The following is a 22,253-nucleotide window of genomic DNA, read 5'->3' as shown; positions in this document are numbered from 1 at the left end:
AAAATAGTCTCCAAAAATTAAAATTTTCGAGTTACAATAAAAGATTTTTACCATTGAAATTCGTTTAGTAAAATCTATATAATTTTGGTTATAGTGTTATCTGAAATATCTTAATACTAAATTAAAGGTTAATTTACTTTCGATCATCAGAGCGATTTTTTCTAGTGCGACTAATAGATATGAAGTTATTTTTGAGTTTTTGACATTTTACATTTCTTGCAAAAGAAATGCTTAGATCTCGCTCAAACTTTTAAAACTTTGCAAGGTCTGGAAGGGCAAGTTTCGTATACCAATCGGCTCAGCTCGGCAAAATGGGACGGGTGAGCATAAATACGTTAGGCATAATAGACGATTGACATAATGTACGTTAGGCATAATGGACGATAGGTATAATATACAAAAATATGAAAGTAATCGCAAGGATTTCTTTAATGTGGTTATTTAAACTTTACGCTCGTTTGTTTCCGTGAATAACCTGTATGCCTTCTTAAATCTCGACTAATGGCTATGATTTTCATTCAAGTCTAAAGGTAATGCAAGTGGATCAAGTACATCTCAAGCCTATTAGATGTATTACCAATACCACTGTATTCAAATATTGAAAAATAAAACAAAATAAAAAACAAAAACTAAGTTTTGGAACCTATGGAAACTTGCAATGTTTCAGTATCAGAGTTAGGCTACGGTTGTTACGTTTACGGCGAACGCTTAGTTGTTTCGGTAACTCGTACAGTACACGAAAAAATCTGTGCTTTGTATCAGAAGTCCGTAGTTCTATCTTAGATGGCCCCAAGAATATAATGATTGAACTGAATAATAAAGGAGATAATCGATATAGAAACAGTAATATTAATATTTTCGTTGAATGAATGATAAAATGCGACATACTTTCTTTCATAAGCTAAAAAAACCTACTTTGTAAAAATCGGATGTTTTTCCAGTTTTTATACTAAAGGTTTTCATTCCCAACTCTTGCAAAGGAGTTGGGAATGAAAACCTCTTGTCCGAATTTTATACCTGAAATTTATATCCTATTTTTAATATATTTGAATCGGGTTTAACGAAACATATTCTGTCCTTGAAACTATTATTTTCGGTCGCCCATATGAGCAAAAATTTCTTCAAGTCTTTTCTGTAGAATAAAATGTCAATCGTGTTTGAGCACAGCAGAAAAATTAGTCCCTCTAAGTGATACATGATAATTTATGCCTAACGTCGATTAAGCCAAACGTCCATTATGCCTATCGTCCATTATGTCTAACGTATAAAATGCCTAACGTCCGTTATGCTTAGTGTACTTATGCCAAACGCCTAGAAGAGTGCCTAAAGTGCCTGAAGTACGTATTTAACGTAATATCATAGAATTATCTCCGCAATGGCTGAACCGATCTTAACGAAACTAGTATCAAACGAAAAGCCTAACGTGACAATATGACGCTTTTTTTATTTTTGCATATGTTTTTTTGCTTTCTGAAATATGGGAGATTTTGTCAAAACACGACATGTTGTAGTAAGCATATAACTTTCAAACAAAGAAAGTTTTGCTACGTGCATACAGTTAGAAAGCTTTTATAAGTGCCTTTCTAACAAGCAGTGGATTGTCCAAAACCCGTCACGAAGGGTGGTTATATTAAACATATTATATATTCATTTTTTACTTACCATTTTACAACCGTTGCAAAAAGAATGTTACTTTACTGAACTTTTAGGGGTAAAATTAAACCGATTTCGAATATCGTGGTTTAAAAAACACATCTGCGTAATTAAAGCTCACTCCAGAGACAAAATAATGTGTAAGTTCATATTTTTTCCAGAGGTGATGTGTTTGCCCCTTGGATTAAGTGTTACGTTCAGCCGTGAGATGGATGTTGGATGGTATATAAATACAGATATAACCAAGTAATCCATCTATGTAGCAGTGAGATAAAATATTTCTCATGTAATTCATGCTAATATTATACTCGTGGATTCAACGAATATACCTGTATTTTGGAATCCCAAACTCTTAGTGAAAAATGGACTTCTTGGCAGGGCTTAGATTACAATGGTCATAACGTAAAAAAGTTACAGCATTTATGGTAAGGATGTATGGAATCAAAATATCACATAATATAAAAAATAATGTAACGGCACTAACCAACAGCTATAATTCCTCACACATTCCCTCATTCCAACCCACCCGCTCTTTATGTCCGTGGCAACTGTCACAACACACAACTGTCTTGCTTTTTGTCATAAGATGTTATACTATTCTAAAATATTAATTAATGTCCAATGTAATTTGATGTGCGCTGTGTAAGTTTAGAAAGGAGCAATTTAATATTACATCCTTCTCGCCAAAGAAAATATTTGTAGTTGTGACATATTTGTGTTATTAGCAAACTATAACTAATTTACTCCCTGTTTTCTCCTGAAGATGAAGTGATTTTCCTACGAAACGTTGCACTATGAGAAGGTGACCAACAATATAAAACTATATCAATCATTGATTAAATTTAGTACTGAACGTTTATATCCACTATAATTAAGGAAATCATTGGGTATATCAGAAAAGCATTAACTGGATAATAACGTATGTTTGGAGACGAAAAGAGACTTTTCTCATGCGTTTTTAACGTTTCGCATCTCTATTGAATTTTGAATGGAGCATATGTTCAAATATGTTGTTTCGTGATTTTATTATTGAACATGCATTTTTTTTCTTATTTACGCGATTTCAAAGAAAATTCCTTTTGTCACATTGAACATGCATGTTTATTATATTGCTAAGAACTTTTGTGAAAAATAACAAATTAAATTTCAAACATATCCATAAATTAGAACCGGGAAAAAAGTCGCCCAAAGACGCCCTAAACTCTCCATATGGGATGCAAGTATAATATTTGTTCCATCTTATAGCAATAGTTTCAGTTTCCGTTATTTGCCATATGCATTGAAGTATCATTGGCAGTCACAATTATTAGAGAGCCGGTGGATATTTCAGCAATCGCTTCGTCTGAGAGCTTCGTATTATACAAGTAAATTAGCGAGCATTACAATCAGAGTTTGAAGAGACAGTTTGACTAACTAAATTAGACTAATACATATTTATTTGCTAAAATTTAAGTCTTGTAATTTCAAGGTCCATGCCTCCAAAAAAGTTTATATGTCCAGAGTTACTTTTAATTGCCACTTGCTTTACCAATAATTTGAATACTTATTCTGATGGTTTGAACCACTTCTTTTTCATGGTACTGGTTTGAATAGGAGTCATAATTCCGGTTCTCCTGAACGAAAATTCTAAACGAAACAATTCGCTACCTATAAGGAAAATTGGAAAGAGATTGCATTGTAATCGACTGAGTGCACATCTTATGTGCTATCGACAATACTTTAAAATATCAACCTGTCTCATTGACGAATCACATTTTCTCTCAGTAGATCTCTGATTAAGGGGCTTAAAACTACATGTGAGCCAGTTTATTATTTCCGATCTTTTTATAGAAATCTGTTACCAAAACTACATCTAAGAGTTTTAAAAGAAACTAAAAATTTCAGTTCCCCAAAAACTTATGTACCATAAATAAATAAGAAAAACAAGATAATCTTAAACGACGTCGACAAGAAAACGAAATGGAACACTAGAACGTGGATTTTATATCAATTAGCCATTCTTAAAATAATGAAACTTTCGTAAAAATTTCAGAACTTTCTGAAATTCTGGTTCTCAAATTCGCACAATTCGCTTTAGTCATTTACTTTATTTAAGGGGGTCTTCATATCTCACGGATTCAGAAAATCGATTTTTTTTCTTTGTTTGAATTCAATCTATATGTATATGAGAATACACCACAAAATGAAGGTACTTTATCATAAAACGCGTTTTCCCGAAAAAAGTGTTTTTTAAGCGGTTAAGTAAGAGTTTTCATAGTAGTACTGATCCGATTTCAATAATTTTTCTCCAATTGTTCAGAAAATATCGCTGTATTTTTCCGAGAGGGATTTGCAAAATGTCCAATCGGTTCATTTTTATGCCCCTCATAGGTAAAAAAATGATGAAAATTTTGGAAATTTTCACAAATCGTTACATAAATTTTACAAATTATAATATATAACCGAATTTTCCAAAACTTTACTTAAGCAGAACCCATGCAGTTGCAACATCAATGTCTCCAATGAAGTTTCAGGGTCGCGAGAGATTTTTCTTTTCATCTTCAAAAGTAAAATTAGGAGCGAATTTTGAAGACGTCTCAAGCTCTATCGTCTACGATTTTAAAAGCGCTGACTACGACAGCATCGTTAGCACGCTGTTGGATATAAACTGGGACGAAAATATTAACAATGACGACGCGAACGAAGCAGCGATGACGTTTTCTAGTATTCTTAACTACCTTATCGACCGCCATGTACCAAAACGAACAATTAGTACCGATGAACACCCTCCCTGGCAATCAACCGTCCTAAGACGTTTAAAATCTGCCAAACGAGCTGCATTTAAAAAATTCTCGAAGCATAAGACACTTGCATTACGAAATCACTACTTTCAACTCAACCACGAATACAAACAACAAAGCAGACGCGCCTTTTTTAGACACCAGCGAAACGTCGAGCGTCAACTGAAATCCAAGCCCAAGTCGTTCTGGAAGTATGTTAACGAGCAACGAAAGGAATCCGGTTTGCCATCTTGTATGTCGTTTAATGGAGTTTTAGGCACCGACACTAAGGAAATTTGCCAACTGTTCTCCGACAAATTTTCAAGCGTTTTTTCCAACGAGCGCTTGCCACCACAACAAGTCGCTGCCGCCGCTAATTTAACTCCTTCTCTAGGACGAACCATCAACCGAATTTGTGTCGATAATGCTGCCATTCTTGCAGCAAATGCCAAACTGAAAGCATCTTGTTCCCCAGGTCCAGATGGCGTTCCCTCGATTTTTGTCAAAAAGTGCATCAGCGGGCTTCTTGAACCACTTCGGCGAGTCTTCGAGCTATCACTCACTACTGGTACATTCCCTTCCTGCTGGAAAGCAGCGCACATGTTTCCAGTTCATAAAAAAGGAAACAAATCGAACATTGACAATTATCGGGGAATCTCGTGTTTAAGTGCTGTATCAAAACTGTTCGAGCTGGTTGTGTTAGATCCTATTTTCTTTCACTGCAAACACTACATTGCAGATGACCAACACGGTTTCATGCCTAAACGATCGACAACGACAAACCTGCTCCCGTTCACAACATATGTAATGGATGGATTCGCTGACGGATTGCAAACCGATGCTATTTATATGGATCTATCTGCGGCCTTCGACAAAATCAACCATGATATTGCAATAGCGAAGCTGGACAAACTCGGCATTCATGGACAACTTCTGCGCTGGTTTCGTTCCTACCTCGATGGAAGGCAACTCCAAATCAGCATTAAGGACTGTCTATCTGCACCATTCTTCGCTACATCCGGCATACCACAAGGAAGCCATCTCGGTCCAGTAATATTCCTCCTCTACTTTAATGACGTCAATTTCACATTACAAGGACCCCGCCTTTCTTTCGCCGACGACATGAAATTTTTTCAACAAATACGGGATAAAACCGATGCCGAGCTTCTTCAGAGGGATCTGGACAGCTTTAGCACGTGGTGTGATCAAAACAGAATGGTTTTAAACCCGAGCAAATGCTCAATCGTTACGTTCACGCGGAAACGCCAACCGACTCAGTTTAACTACCATTTCTTCGGCTCGAGCATTCCAAGACACTCTCACATCAAAGATCTCGGAGTCATCATGGATTCGGCATTAACATTCAAACCACATACGTCATACATCGTGGATCACGACAGCTTGGGTTCATCTTCCGAATAGCGAAAAACTTCAGAGACGTATATTGTCTTAAATCGCTTTAATGCGCGTTGGTCCGCTCAACGTTAGAATATTTTTCTGCTGTTTGGAATCCGTACTACCAGAACGGGATTGACAGAATCGAGGCTGTCCAGCGCAGGTTCATACACTTCGCCCTTCGTCATCTCCCATGGCGAAACAGATTTCAGCTGCCGAGCTATGAAAACCGTTGCCAGCTTATACACCTCGATACACTCAGCATTCGGAGGGACTGCTCTCGAGCCCTGTTCGTCTCGGACTTACTCTCTGCCAGAGTGGATTGCCCTACAATCCTCGGACGTCTGGATCTTCAAGCCCGCGTTCGAGCTCTACGTAATAACTCCCTTCTGCGAGTTCCGTTCAGGAGAACCAACTATGGTTGCCAGAGCGCTGTAACCGGACTCCAACGAATTTTTAACAGTGTGGCGACGGCCTTCGACTTCAACCGGACGCGGAATGCTATAAAAGCGAAAATGTTGTCAATTTTAAAATGTAATTAGTTTAAGCAACCACCATTGGGGCCAAGGGGCTTGTTGGTGAAGGTAATAAACATAAAAAGTCAAAACATGTACCTTCAAAATAAAACAAGCTTCAATATCCATTAAGTAGATGCTTTACAATTTATTCCCAAAAAACTGCTTAATTTTAGGCCTCGCGAGTAGAAGACCCCCTTAAACCAAATTTGTCTTAAATTTAATTCCATATGCTCATTTTTCAGTTTATTCATTTCATGGATTTTATTCGTTTTTTTTAGAATTTTATTCGTTTTGAATATTTGACTAATTCTAAATACATGAACACGTCATTTAATTTTTTTTTTCATCTAGTATTTTTTAATCATTTTGTTCCTTTTATCTATTTTATTCGTGTCATTATTTAGATTCGTTCTGATCAGTTTATTTATTTATTCACTGTTTTCATATTATGCATTTTATTCAGTTTATTCAGTTATTCATTTTATTCATTTCATCCAAATCGATAATCTGACGCAATTTTTTTATTCTATTAATTTTATAACTATTTTAAAATTATTCAATTTTTCATTTTAATCATCAGTCTACTTATTTTTTCAACCTTTTTATTCAGTTATATTTAATTTGTTTATTTTGCTTTTGTTTTACTTATTTTATTTATTTCGCTTATTTAATTATTTTATTTATCTTGAATATTTTATTTATTTGGTTTATTTGATTTAGCTCATTCTTTTTAATTTTATTTATTTAATTCATTTTGTTCATCTCATTATTATTTTTGTTCATTTTATTTATTTTATTCGCTTGGTTTATTTTAGTCGTTCATTCGTTTTAATATTTTTTTTTCTTTTCATTTTATGCATTTCATTCATTTTAATCTTTTTATTCACTTTATTAATCTTATTAATCCTGTTCATTCATTTTGTTTATCCATTTATTTCAATTTGTTTTTTTTTTAATTATTTGTTTCTTATTTTTTAATTTATTTAGTTTGTTTGAGGTTTCCAGACTCGAAATTATATTCATCCCACCTTTAGTTGGGTGTCTACTTCGATTGAGTTCTGCATCGATTTATTTCCTCCAGTAATGAAGGATCCAACAGTGATATGTGAACAAATATCCCATCTCAGTGCTAGGAGGATTAAGTCGATATTTTCCTTATCTTTTCTCATTATTTAAAGAAACGTGAGGTCTTAGTTAAGCTTTTGAACAAGATAAAACAAATTTTAAAATTATACCTTAAATATAACATCAACATGAAATCTGCTATTACCTATATAACTGGCTGGTAAAGATAGGCACTCTATTTTCAATTTTATTTTTTTTCCTTCAATCGATAGCTAAACTATCCGAAAATGTAATCCTTAGGTTTGAAAGTCGTGCTGTGAATAATTTCAGAAGGGGGCGCGTGGAGCCGTGCTTTGTGCATGGGCCGTGCCTCTCACGCGGTCACTAGGGCATTGCAAAAAATCACTCATTTTTGAATTCTAAAAATCCTCTCCCCCTTTCATAGTGTGACAAATGTCAAAGTAAGCTCAGATGCCAAATTCACATCATTGGGACAAATTTAGAACCCTTTATTTTAAATTGGTACTATAGGAAAATATGGAGGAAAATATATTAAATATGTTAACTTTTGAGGTGGCATTCAGAAAATATCTATTCATACCTCTTTTCAAACCTTAGTAATTTTCATTTCTCAAAAAATGCGGAAAAGGTGGGTTAACACACCCAGGTTTTTTCACGCGGTTTTTTGCGCGATTTTTATACGAGGTTTTTTTACGCGGATTTTCCAATTAACGCGGTTTTTGCAAAAATATTCTAAATCCTTTTGAATGCAAAAGACTTAGACTTTTTTCTTAAAAAAATTCTAAGTCCTTTTAAATGCAAAGAACTTAGAAAAATTTTGGCAGTTTTTATTTTGCGCGTATTTCGCCATTAACACGGTTTTTGCAAAAAATAAATGCTTTTGAATGCAAAAGACTTAGAAGATTTTCGGAAAGATGGAAGAGACGGGTCTGGAAGATTCCTTATGGCCTGCCCCCCCTTACAATATGGGTATTTTCGGAATGGTCTTGAAGAGTAGGTTCCAGAAATTGATTTTTGACATCATTTTGAAATCAAAGATGGCGACTTCCGGTTTAGCGAAATTCGCTATAACTCAATCAATATGGGTATTTTAGGAATGGACTTGAAGAGTAGGTGCCAAAAATTGATTTTTGGCGTCATTTTGAAATCCAAGATGGCGACTTCCGGTTCAGTGAAATTCGCAATAACCCAATCAATATGGGTATTTTCGGAATGGACTTGAAGAGTAGGTGCCAGAAATTGATTTTTGGCGTCATTTTGAAATCCAAGATGGCGACTTCCGGTTCAGTGAAATTCGCAATAACCCAATCAATATGGGTATTTTCGGAATGGACTTGAAGAGTAGGTGCCAGAAATTGATTTTTGACACCACTTTCAAATCAAAGAGGGCGACTTCCGGTTTAGCGAAATTCGCTATAACCCAATCAATATGGGTGTTTTCGGAATGAACTTGAAGAGTAGGTGCCAGAAATTGATTTTTGACGCCATTTTCAAATCAAAGATGGCGACTTCCGGTTTAGCGAAATTTGCTCTAACCGAATTAATATGGGTATTTTAGGAATGTTATTGACAAGTAGGTGCTAGAAATCTATGTTTGACGCCATTTTGAAATCCAAGATGCGGTTTAGCGGAAATTCCCTACAACCCATGCAAATGGGTATTGTCGGAATGGTCTTGAAGAGTAGGTACCAGAAATTTATGTTTGGCGCCATTTTGAAATCCAAGGTCGCGACTTCCGGTTTAGCGGAATTCGCTATATAATACCCAATCAATATGGGTATTTTCGGAATGGTCTTGACGAGTAGTAGACAAAGATCGATGTTTGACGCCATTTTGGATTACAAGATGGCGAGTTTCGGGTTAGCCACATTTACTATAAACCAGTCAATATGAGTGTTTTAGGAATGATCTTAACGAGCGGGTTCCAAAAATTGATTTTTGACGCCATTTTTAAATCCAAGGTGGCGATTTCCGATTTCGCGAAATTCGCTATAACCCAATCAATATTGGTATTTTTGGAAGTTGAAGTTGAAGTACAAATAATTTTAATTAAACAGTTGAATTTACTTAAATTTAAGCAATATGTTCTATTTGAATAAATTCAAACTTCCAACTCACACCACATACGTCTCTTTCTTCTCTCTCTTCCATTCTCACCGCACTTTCCTGGATGAACACATAAAAATATTTTGCATTTTGCTGGTTTATGATTAGATCTTATATTTGAGGGTGATTTAGATGATTGCCCAATTTTTTCATGTGAGAATTTCGGTAAACCGGAAGTCGCCATCTAGAATTTTAAAATGACGGCAAACATCGAGGTTTGTCTGCTACTCGTCAAAACCATTCCGAAAATACTCATGTTTATTGAGTTGTAGAGAATCTCGCGAAACCGGTAGCCGCCATTTGGGATTTGAAAATGGCGCCAAAAATCAATTTTTATGGAAAACCTTTGCGGGGAAGGTGCAGATTTATTTATTTCTGGTACCTACTCGTCAAGACCATTCCAAAAATATCCATATTGATTGATGCAAATTCCCAAATGGGAAAATTTTGGACGATACCAAATTTTTTGTGCATAAGGACACATACCTTACATAACGTACGGTTTTTGTTTTAGTGTTTCGGATTCTCCTCGTCAGTAACTAAGCCAGTTGTTTAGTGTTCACGCAAGACGTGTGACTTTTTGGATTTTAGTGTCTAACTAGTGCTAATTTGGGTACTAGCTTAGATACATCGTCTAACTAGACACCCAGTTGGTGCTAGTTACTGACGAGGAGAATCCGAAACACTAAAACAAAAACCGTACATATTGATTGAGTTATAGCGAATTTCGCTAAACTGGAAGTCGCCACCTTTGATTTCAAAATGGCGTCAAAGATCATTCCAAAAATATCCATATTGATTGGGTTATAGCGAATTTTGCTAAACCGGAAGTCGCCATCTTTGATTTCAAAATGACGTCAAAAATCAATTTCTGGCACCTACTCCTCAAGATTATTCCGAAAATACCCATGTTGTTTGTTTTATAGCGAATTACGCTAAACCGGAAGTCGCCATCTTTGATTTAAAAATCGATACAAAATTGCTTATTAAAAAAATGAATTAAAAAGCATGAAACCCTACAGACGTCGCTGGAGTAAGCAATTTTAGAAACACTGAAAATTTCAGAACGATATCGCGAATTTCGCTAAACCGGAAGTCGCCATCTTTGATTTCAAAATTACGTCAAAAATCAATTTCTGGCACCTACTCTTCAAGACCATTCCAAAAATGCACATATTGATTGGGTTATAGCGAATTTCGCTAAACCGGAAGTCGCCATCTTTGATTTCAAAGTGGCGTCAAAAATCAATTTCTGGAATCTACTCTTCAAGACCATTCCGAAAATACCCATGTTGTTGTCTTCCAGACCCGTCTCTTCCATCTTTTCGAAAATCTTCTAAGTCTTTTGAATTCAAAAGGACTTAGAATATTTTTTGCAAAAACCGTGGTAATTACGAAATCCGCGCAAAAAAAACTTCCAAAAAATAGTCTTTTGCTGAGAGTTTTTTTTTTGCGCGGATTTTCGAATTAACGCGGGTTTTTTACGCGGATTTTCCAATTAACGCGGTTTTTACGCGGATTTTCCAATTAACGCCGTTTTTTACGCTATTTTTTACGCGGTGCGTATCTCCCGCGTAAAAAAAAATCTGGGTGTAGGTAATTTTGACCTCAAAATCCCATATTTTTGACAATTCCTTAATCAAAAAAAATTATTTTGACTCCGCAAAAAAATAATTTGAAAGGGGTCCTCAGGAAATGGCTGTTCAAATATGTATCTTAATAAACGTTAATGACTACTTTGCTGTGTTTTTGACCAAAAAAGAATTTCAGAACACCTTTTTATTTCATATAGCAATTGTTTAAAAAATTTAAAAATGATAACCTTTCGGATCGGAAAAAAACACAAACAATCTGTGTTCATTGCTGACTAGTTCGGTAAAATCCGGCATTTTTTTTCGCTATGCCCATTTGAATTTGATTTTGCAATGCTAACTACTACACCCAAAACAATTTCCCAATGCAAAAAAGGCATTACATCCTTTCGTGCATATTCCGAATTAGAATCATGCCTTCTTCGCATTGTAGACCAATCATAGTTACTGCATTATACCAACACAGCTTGATTCATGATGAAATAAATTGATTGAGAATACACGCTACCATATTATCTGACCGCATGTAAAAGTATTAGTTGGTTTTGCTTGCTGAATCTCCAAAAAAGGTGGTGTATTCTATACACTGCTGGCCAATAAAATAGGTGTGTGATAGATTATTTTGTTTTTCTCTCAATTACGCATACCAAGTTGCAGCAGTCTCTATCACACCTACCGCACACAGAAGCCTTGGGATCTGTCAAGTTACTAGTGGGTTGTTGGCGCTGATTATATTTGCAATCTTTGTCAAGATGCAAAACAAGACTACCGCAGGCTTTCTCGCCTGGTCAATATAATAGGTGTGTGAAATATATTAACGTGTTATTATTTTGCATAATTCCATTATACGTTTTATTTGGTGAAGTTTGAATTCAGCGTGTTAGTAAATGTACTTAAATGTTGAATAAGTCAAAGATTTGTTATAGAATGGGTCGAGCATCTCACTGCACTCAAGTGGAACGAGTTTTGCTAAAAAATGTTGTTCAAGAAGTTAAGACGTATAAATAAATCGCGAATACACTGCGGCGTGCCGAAAACTTCGTTACAAATGCCTTTAAACCTTTGAAAAAAGGAAACATGCAAACAACCCAAGAAGACGTCTACAGCAGCTGACCTTCGTATTGCAATTTTAGCTAAATCTGATCCTTTCGCGTCATCCAAGACCAATTCAGCACAAATTGGAAAAGTGGTAGGTCCGAGAACAGTTCGCTGTAGGCCGTAAAATTTCAAACCTCCAGAAAGAATTGCTAAGAAGGTTCCACTATTTCGAAGCCAAAGCCTTTAAAGAAAAATGCAATTTGCTTTTCAACAGCGTTAATGGGCCTGGTTCAGAAGGAATCAAAAAATTGCGACATATGCTTCGGAGGGACGAATCAAAGGTAAACCTGTTTTCCTCCGATGCACAGCGAAACGTTAAACGTCCAAAGTGCAAACAGTTTGATCTGCAACACGCTAAATATGGTAAAGCACGGAGGCGAGAATAATGAGGTTTGGGGCTTGCTTTTCGTGGAATGGCGCAGGTCCTAATCTTTGCAACGCCACTATAATGGCAAGATTCGAATGCAAGGCTAAAGGATGGACATCCTAAAGGATGTCATGCAGTCCTATGCCAAAGATAATGTGCCTTTACATGACAGTTTCAGCAAGATATTGACCAAAAACACACATCGAAGTATGTAAAGGAATGACTTCGGGATAATAAAGTGACTATAATTTCGGACCATGCCAATTTCCTGTCATCAATCCCGTAGAAAATTTACGTAATGTACTTAAAAAGAAGTTATTCGATCGAAATTTCACAAATAAGGATCGTTTGAGGGAAGTAGCTTAAAAGGAATGCTACCCTATACCAACGGAAATTTATCAGCGTTTGAATGACTCAATGCCAAGACAAATGGATAAAATTTGGTTGAATAAGTGAGTTTACACAGGTTACTAGTTGTTAAAAATGTTGAAGTCTTAAAATCATTGGATTTGAAAAATTTTAATGCAATGGATTACAATACACCTATTTCATTGACCAGGTACTTTTTTGGATTTCATGGAGAAGAAAGAGTTACAAAAAAGCATAACATTTAATTTACAAATAAAAGTATTCTTTTTCATATTTACGACTGTGCCTAACTATAAAATATTTGAATATGAACATATTTTTAGAGAAAACTCAGAATTTCATGTACTTTTATCTCACACCTATTTTATTGACCAGCAGTGTACATGAATACCTCTGTGGTGTTTGTAAGAACTTCTGTCTTCATACACAGTTACGCTTTTTTGTCTGCGAACAGCTCAATTCCAACCACACTAAACGCGTGAACAGTTTACGTTCACGAGAGTGTGTGATATACGCGTTATTTTCCCATAGCGAATGGTGTTTGAAGTAAAATCATCGCTCTCTCATTCTGTGCTTCAGAGAAGAGTGGAAGAAAATGATTTGTGCTCAGTTTAATTTGCGATGATCGTTGCCCAGTGCGATGATGTGCGCTGGATTCGCATGTTCGGGAAATAATACAAACTGAAATGAGTAACTGCCACTGCTGCTCAAAAGTGCAAAACCATGTCATCACTGCCCTTATAGTTTATGATACTTTAAACTTAGATATTTTTACTGCGAAATACTGATATGATATCACCTGAAAGTACTGTTAATATGAGGAATGCCAGAAATGATTGGCGGACGGCTTCTATCCGACAAATGTTGAATTAACTTGTAAACCCAATGATCCCATATAGCTAACTTTCTCCTGCGTATAGTGCGCTTAAATAATCATTAATCATTATTTATTAACCTATCTAGTGGCTAGAAGTCGCATATCGCTGGTAAATTTAGGGTTTAGAGAACGCCGAAAGCTCAACATATTATCAAAACAAAATCATCACCCACACCCCACCAATTTGATGATGCTATAAATTGTTCTCTCCAATATGCAGCATGTGATCAGTAGAAAGGCGAAATGGAAACTGTTCCTTGAGCGTGTATTAGTATTTTCAGAGCGCACATGTATCCTAGTGGAGATGTCTTTTACATGTGTATTAGTGCGGAGTCATTTCAATACTAATACTCTGATATCGTTGAATTCACTAATACATTCCCAACTGTGGGTTTGTGTAAGTTTCTGTGGTGTAATCGTCTTAATGCATTTTTGTCCCGGACCAATATCGCTTTATATGCATTATACCAGTTACAATGCAAAATTCTCATTAGAATCATGCTTATTCGCATGTAATTCATACGGTTCGCGTTTTGGGTGTACTGAAAAATTATATCTTTCATCGAACTTGTAATTTCGCCTAATTTGGGTGACCTGTTTGAAATTTTTTAAATCAGATACTTCTCTGTACAATGGCTTCAAATGGGTGATCATTGGAATAAGGCAAAAATATTCTAAATTATCCTATCAATTGAATTCATTTTACAGACCCCTAATTAATTCTTATATTCCTATAACCATAAAAACCTTTCCCCACAAATATGAAAAACGTTTTCACCACCACAGTTTCCATATATTCATTAATCAAAATCTTAGAATGGTTTATCAGTGTACCCATCAAACGATACTCATTTGTCAGAAAATGACTAGTTTTACATTGAATAGGTAAACAGTCTTCCAGCCAACACACTTCGCTTCTTGAGTTTCTCTTCAAATTTGTCAACCAAACACACAACCCGTCTCATCTTGAGAGCTGATCCAGAGAGAAACAAATCCTCCCGGGATTGCTAATATTCCTCCTGGAGGGCATCATCAATATTCCGCTCATCCGTCGTCTATGGTCGGTCGGTTCCGTTGCACATATCAAGCACGACTCCGTAATAGCGACTAGTCATGGATCATGAAGCATGATGGAGGCTATATAGTGTACTCTTACGTATTCGGATCATGTGATCCATACATCGTCATCCATAAATCGGCTTGAAGCTCGGGCCGAGACGGTTGGGTTCTCAGATGACAGCAATTTCTATTATTCTATTGCAGCAGCGATTTGCCGCACCCCGTTTTCCAGGGCTGCTGGTGGGTGGCGGATGGTTTGCACCGTTGGTAGAGCTGCAATGACGCTGGGACGTCTGCAAGAGTGTCCCGTGTACACATGATAACACCAGCCAAGCCAGCCCCGGAGCGTGCTCACTGGGAGGAGAATGCAAAACAGCGCCCGAACTGGTACCTACAAGGAAACATTATTTCATAAATATGATATAGTTATTATCACGAGACTTCATAAATATTATAAAACTGTGTACCGAGCGTGATGCGCTTCCGTCTTATGCTTGCTTGGAATTGCAGCTGCAGCTGCTGCTCTGAGCTCGGGATGGATCCGTGCAAGGATTCAACTGTTTAAGACCAATTCTGGTTCATTGTACAAATACATAAATACACTGAACCGTAGTATGGTCCCTTTGCATGCGGATGACTGGAAGATTGACTTTAAAGCTTTGCTGAAGTGTCTGGTTAGTCGTAGCTGCACCACTACGGTTTGTATTAGGGACGAATGAGAATCGAAAAATTATAAACCTTGATGCAAACCGAAGCCATTTAAAGCAGATGTTTAAAACGTAGAAGATTAACGATCGTAATGGGACCACTTGCAAAGATAGACATATTTCACCGCCTTCCTGGTAGCAAAAATCAGTGTTCAGATTGGGCTCGGAGTATATCTAGAACTAGCTAGAGGACAAAGAAAATGCAGTTGTGCAGTGCGAACAAGCTCAGCGTGCATTTCAGAAACGTGCATAGTGAAGTATGAGATCCAATATTTATTTTCCAAACTGAAATTATCTTAGCTACGAATAAAGCGACGCATTTGAGGGATGCGTGGAAGTCGGAGGTGTGAATTGGAGCATATTTTACGTGGAACGTGTTGCAGCATCAGTATTACTACTTGTTTGCGAATGGATCCGACTGTGAGTGAGAACGGAGACACTTGCTGTTATTCGATGCTACATGGGAAAAGGAAACGGGCTGGCCTGGAAATGTAACTTTTCTGGGCGCGCACTGGATAGGAAAGGATGGTACTCATGAGTCCATCTTTTGTGCGGATTAGCTTCGGTGTCGATGCTGAATGGCGCAAATTCATCTCGAAAACAATGGGTCAAGCGATGTCTACAGTGTGGAGCGTGTGCCTGCACAATGATACTACTCCCACAAGAGAATTCATTTCAAATTACATATTTTGCTGCTGTTCTTCCATTGTAAAGCGGACTGGGACACGCAGGGTAGGTTCTATCATTTCAGATACAGAAGGATCATTAATGGATTTTTCACTGGACGTAAAAGGACCAGCTTTACGGACTGGATTAAATTACGGTTGTCCGGGGGAAAATTTTACCTAACCACTCGATAAAAGTTTGGTTTTCCTCATGAATTATGCGCACTGTAACGTCCTTCGGATGGAGATGGAAGGGTACGGTCCATTGCTGGGGTATGAACGCATATTATAATATGATAAATTATATCAATCATTGAAAAGGGTCTGGGACCGTAAATTCGTCCTGCCACAAATAAACTTCTAATTGATCTGTGGCGTGGCTAGAGTTTTCGTAGTAGTGGTAGTAGAAGAAGTCTTCTTTTGAGCATTACAGTAACAGTATCTTTAACCTTTACAATACCAGGCTATAATTTTTCTGAAAATTTTACTTTTATTTTTTCACGTCTCGTCAATTTTGGACCGATGTGGATGGAAGCTTCAAAAGATCTCGAATTGAGTCCAGTTTCTGTGTTCCGTTAGCGTTTAAATCTGTTGACCGGTTCCGGAATTATTCGGAATCCCCGTGGGGTATATTGAGCATCCAGGTGGGATGACGGACGAGTTTTAAAGAAATATCTCAGTAGATTTTTTTGGATTGGCCTACATATGACTTGTCCCACGGCAATGTAAACCTCTCCAGTGCCGACTGAAGATAGCGTATTCCTGCTTGTCTAGAACTTATTCCTGAATTTTCACTCAAGATATTTTAGGTCAGTTTGGCTCCCTATTTTAAATATTTCTTTGACACAGTTAACACAACTGAGCCGTGCAAATAATTCTGAATTCATTCTGAAAAGTTATTACAATAAGTAAAAACCAGAAATAATAGGAACGTCTGTCTGCAAGAACTTGTTGACGCAGTTTGCTGCTGCGTGTTGAGATTCTTTTTCTTGGCGGTGAAGCATTAGTTGCCTTATCCATCGCAGCTTGGGGGTCATTCAGTCTGCCTTCTCTCGCGTTATCGTTCATGTCCATGTCATCATCGGTACTGCTTTCTTACTGTTCACGGTCAGAGGTTCTTAAGGGTCTCTGCTATAAATCCGTCTTCATCGATATTTGCTTTTTTTATGGTGATGCTAGCTATTGGGGTGGGAGCAGTGCTCGTGGACGTTGTCCCCTCATTATTGGTTAATTGGGTCGTTGTTTTTGGTTTATCGGTGCAGGGTGCGCCATCTGGATGTATCCTATTTCAATAATGAACAACTCCGTCATTTTCCAGCCGATTTTGACTTATAAACACAATTCTGAAACGTCATTTAATGCCATTTTAGCTCTGAGTCGATTTACACCAAAAGAACGCACTGAAATCGTAGCGTTCGTTTTTCAAAGAGGGAGAGACCATCGACGGCGCACGCTACCGTTGTATTTTTGCGCACTTGCAGAAAAAAGGTCTGAAAAACTTCTATTTACAACAAGAAGGAGCACCTTGTCACACCGCAGCCGCTACAATCAAGTTCTTGCGAAGCAAATTCCCAGGACGCTTTGTCTAAAAAAATGATGATTTAGAATGGCCTCCTCGTTCTTCGGATTTAACTTTTTTCTGTGGGGTTACATGAAAAGTAAAGTTCATTCTAGCAAACTTAAGAACCTTGACGAACTCAAAGCTAATATACGAGCTGAACTTGCTGCGATTAAGCCAGAAATGCTGTCCAATGTCATGCCAAATGCTCGCAAAAGAGCTGCTTTTTGTATATCAAATGGGGGCGGTCATTTAATCGACGTTGTATTGTAAATCTGGCATAAAATATGATAAAAAAGACTTGTTTGTTTGTGAAAATCGGCTGAAAATGGCGGAGTTGTTCGATATAGAAAAATGATACATCCAGCTGGAGCACCCTGTAAGTGTCGGGTGCTGCTTGTTGGAGTTAGCTGTAGTAGATGAGTTTTGAGTAGTTGCTGCGGCGTATGCTTTTCCTTGGTGGGCTGTCTGAGTCTAACACGAGTTTTCTTAAAGTTGATCGAAGTTGTATCGTATTTATTGTATTGTATTCAGTGATGTACCGCTGGGGAAAATTGCACCGTCCCGAGTTTTTATTTTTGGGTTTTATCCGGGTTTTTTCCCAAATCATTTTAACCCGACCGAAACACGGGTTTTTTAGTTTTATCGATTTTATGAGGTACATTAAACGTTTTTAAAAATCTAGCATTTATATTCGAACGACCGAAAATAAAAATTGTAAGAATGCTTTGCGAAACCCATTAAAAATATTTTAGAATGCATAAATCGAAAATTAAAATCATGCGTGCAAATCGAACAGGGGGGCTTCAGCATAAGATTTAGAATTAGAAAATTCTCACGCGAAAAAGTAGGCAAAGATGAACCTCCAGTATTATTCTCTCGCTGGATAATTCGTATAACGTTACCTTCAAGGTTAAAACTCGAATTAAAAATGTCCTTGGTAAGAATCGAATATATTTTTTGAGATCCTTATACTGAAGGTTTTTTTAATCGACTCTTAAACTTTATATCCTATTTTTACATTCTAATATATTTAAAACGGGTTTTACGAAGCATGTTCTATTTTCATGACTTTTATTTTCGGTGTCTCATTTCGCCCGCAGCCAAATATTCTAGCTCGTTTTATATAATACTAGCTAATACCCATCGCGCGTTACTGCGATTTTCAACGAAATAGAAAGAAAACAAAATGCATATTGAAAACGTCATCTGGCGGGCAGATAATCCCCAACCAATAGTGCACAAACACGCTCCATAATAAATGCCTACTGTGTATAAATTTTCACGGAAATCGGTTAAGCCGTTTGGGAGTCTATAAATCATATACATACAAACTAGATAGATAGATAGATAGATAAATTTTATGAAGTGATCAATAGTCATTGTTACTCTGACTAGTGAAAATCAGAATAAACGTGTCCAAGTAACTTTTATCCTACCGTAAAACGGTGGAACATTGATCATTTTTTCTAAAGTTTTTCGAATAACTTTCTTCAACTTAAGTAGATATAACAGTTTGCATTTTTCAAACAAGTATTGGTACACATAGATTGCAAATGTTCAAATTGTTGGGTATTTTACTGTAAAAATTGAATTACATTGTTGGATATTTTAATTCGTTGTTTTCGGGGTAATTTTGATCAGCAAAATATATGTATCGAAATGAGAAGTAACGCTCCAAATGTTGTGTAAAATGCATAATTGCTGGTAATTTTATGGTCCGATATTGTGACATCTCGAACGAGAACAAAATTTCCTAGAAGGGTACATCTGACTTTTATCGAACGTTTTTAGGAAAATAGTCGAAATTAAATAGTTAACAGCAAAATTCTCGTATTTTTTAATTGAATTATTGGACAAAAATATTCACGATTAAAAAAATGGATCAGTTCATTTAAAGTTGATTAAAACCATTAATATACGAGGGATCGTTTGAACAGATGGAAGTTGTGTCATTTATAATTTAAATTTGTGATTATAAAAGGTACAAAATAACGGAATAATCGTTGCCGTATGTTTAGAATATAGTTTGTTTTTTGTTTCGAAGATATTGTTAGAGAAAATCATTTTAGACAATGATTAAATGGACCAAAACGTATCAGAATTGTCAGATTTAAACAAAACTCAACGACAATAATGCTCATAAATAAAAAAAATTGAAAAACAATACATAAATGTTCAGTTATTAAAATATCAAAAATTTACAAAAAACCCAATCTTCCCATGAAAAAACCGTTGTAACCGGGAAAAAACCTTGGGTTTTTCCCCCAAAATTTTAAAAAGCCGATTTGGCACATCACTGGTTGTATTGTATTGTATCTTATAGCACTTTTGTTTCTTTTAGCAGACTAACTTTACTTCACAACTGGGGAAAACGCGATACAATACTGTTTGTGGACTGGATATAAAACAAAGCAAGATCAGAAGATAGACTGGGGTTAGCTCCATTTGATGAAGCTGAAACTGTCCTAATTCCACGCATCCTGAAAAAACTACAAGCTGCAGTTCACTCGATCATTAATTTATCTGGGAGCTCAATATTAAAGTCGGAAGGTTTGCCAACCTTGTGTATTATTGTGTACCATGGGACCAAACTATGTCGCCATTCACCTCTGATACAGAACTCCTATCCCTTACCTCCCCGCAGTCCCAACCGAGGTACGAGCCATCTTATGCGTTTTTGCTTGCATCCGGGCCTGGGCTGGATTCCAGCCCAAACGATGTCAGTTCGGGTTGGAGCCTGACTCAGTTTCGCTTCGGGCAGGATCTGTGGATCGTACGCTGACAAGGAAGGGGAACAAACGACGCGCGCGTGAAGCTGTAATGTATCCGTCATACAAAGTAATGCTTTCGGTATAATTATTGCTCATTTTAGGCCGATCAAATCACTCAAATCACAAATAAAATCGAGTTTTTTGTTGTAGCTTCAGTTTGTCTACTACCCTCAATAAATGTTTTCGAGACTACTTTCATACAACATAACTACTTGTCACGTGCAAATGTCTATCGACCGGACAATCAAGCACAGCGTTTTTGTTAATAATTCACTCCAGATAGCCCGCTGTTCGGAGTTTGTATAACTTATTTCTGGTCACAAAAACAGACTAATAGATACCTCAATTATATTTTCTTATAGCCAGGTGCCTTGCGTATCTCGAAGTCTGCGTCTCGCGCGTACTTTTTGCAAAATCTATGGCTTTATCGTTTCATGTAACGCCACGCGGAAGAATTTTTGTTAAAATGCGTATTCGAACGGCATGCATATTGGGGACGGTCATAGCGTAGTTGGTAACTGGATTGCCTTCGAATTGGGTTCGAAACCCAACCCCGCACATAGGGTTAGATTTTTCTTAATAGATTTTTCAAACCCGAAGAGGCGAATGACCTTAAGGTTAAAACCTCTATAATCAAAATGAAAAAGGCATTCGTACTGCTACTGAGGGTCGCACATCTAAAAACTTTGATTTAAACTTTGATGAAAGATTTTCTCAGTCATAATAGTCACAAGTGTGGAACATTCCTTCCCATCCCAAAATTGATCAGCATGGGCGTGACCATCTACATTATTGATCATACTATAATCTTAGCCTCTTTAAGTTGCACGATGAATATAATGTGCTACTCCCAAGTATCATTCAATTGGTTCAATATGCAATTTCAACAGACTTCGATCAATTACAAAAAACTCACTGGCGGTCAACTAAGCTAAGCTAAGCTAAATAAGCTTAAGCTTAATGTCGGAATGGCGAATCCCGGAAAACTTCTGGAATCCGAGATACTTGTGCGATTTGCCACAAACCAAATCCGGTATCAACTCACTCCTAAAGTTCTGAAGGTTGCCACTGCAGCACATAACACTATTAACTGCAGGTGCTTTGGCAAATAATTGCAATTCGTGACCTGAGGTTAGCAGGTCAAATTGTACGAATGCTGCAGCTTCGAGATTGGCGTTTTTTAGTCACAGCATTTCTCATAGCCACAGAGTTAGTTCCTGAGTACTATCTACGCCCGTTCTTAAAGGAGCTCTGGCACTCATCACTACTGGAAGGTACGATACTAAGATTTAAAAAACTTCAGACGCCTGGCCTGTAGTGTACTGGTGGGGCTCTCTTTCGTCCCTCTTCTCTTTATTCTGACTTTCCACATTGGACTGCGTCAAAACATTACTTCATTGGAAGGCTGATTGAACTTTTTCGTACTTTGCACTTAGCTTCTGGTTCGCTGGGACCACGATGACCCACAGCTGACGTTTCCACGTAACCGACTCGATCTAATGCCCGGCAGTTGATATAGCCTACTTCCGGGCTTCCCGGTATGACAACCCGTTACCGGTGCATCGATGCGAACTAAACTCCGGCAGTGGATCTAGGAATTAGTTGGTGTGTCCATCTTCCGTTCCCTGCGGTATCCCAATACGGGCCACTCTTCCGCCACTTGGTCATCG

General features: G+C 37.1%; 1 protein-coding gene across 2 annotated transcripts in view; it reads left to right on the top strand.

Moving 5' to 3' along the window:
• LOC131693382 (Krueppel-like factor luna) overlaps positions 1-22,253 on the top strand; it is a 153,744-nt gene that overhangs the window by 3,749 nt on the left and 127,742 nt on the right. The window lies entirely within an intron of this gene.

Source organism: Topomyia yanbarensis, chromosome 3, assembly GCF_030247195.1.
Source record: "Topomyia yanbarensis strain Yona2022 chromosome 3, ASM3024719v1, whole genome shotgun sequence".
Taxonomy (NCBI): domain Eukaryota; kingdom Metazoa; phylum Arthropoda; class Insecta; order Diptera; family Culicidae; genus Topomyia; species Topomyia yanbarensis.
Note: the sequence above shows the minus strand (reverse complement) of the source record. Positions and strands in the feature narration are given on the sequence as shown.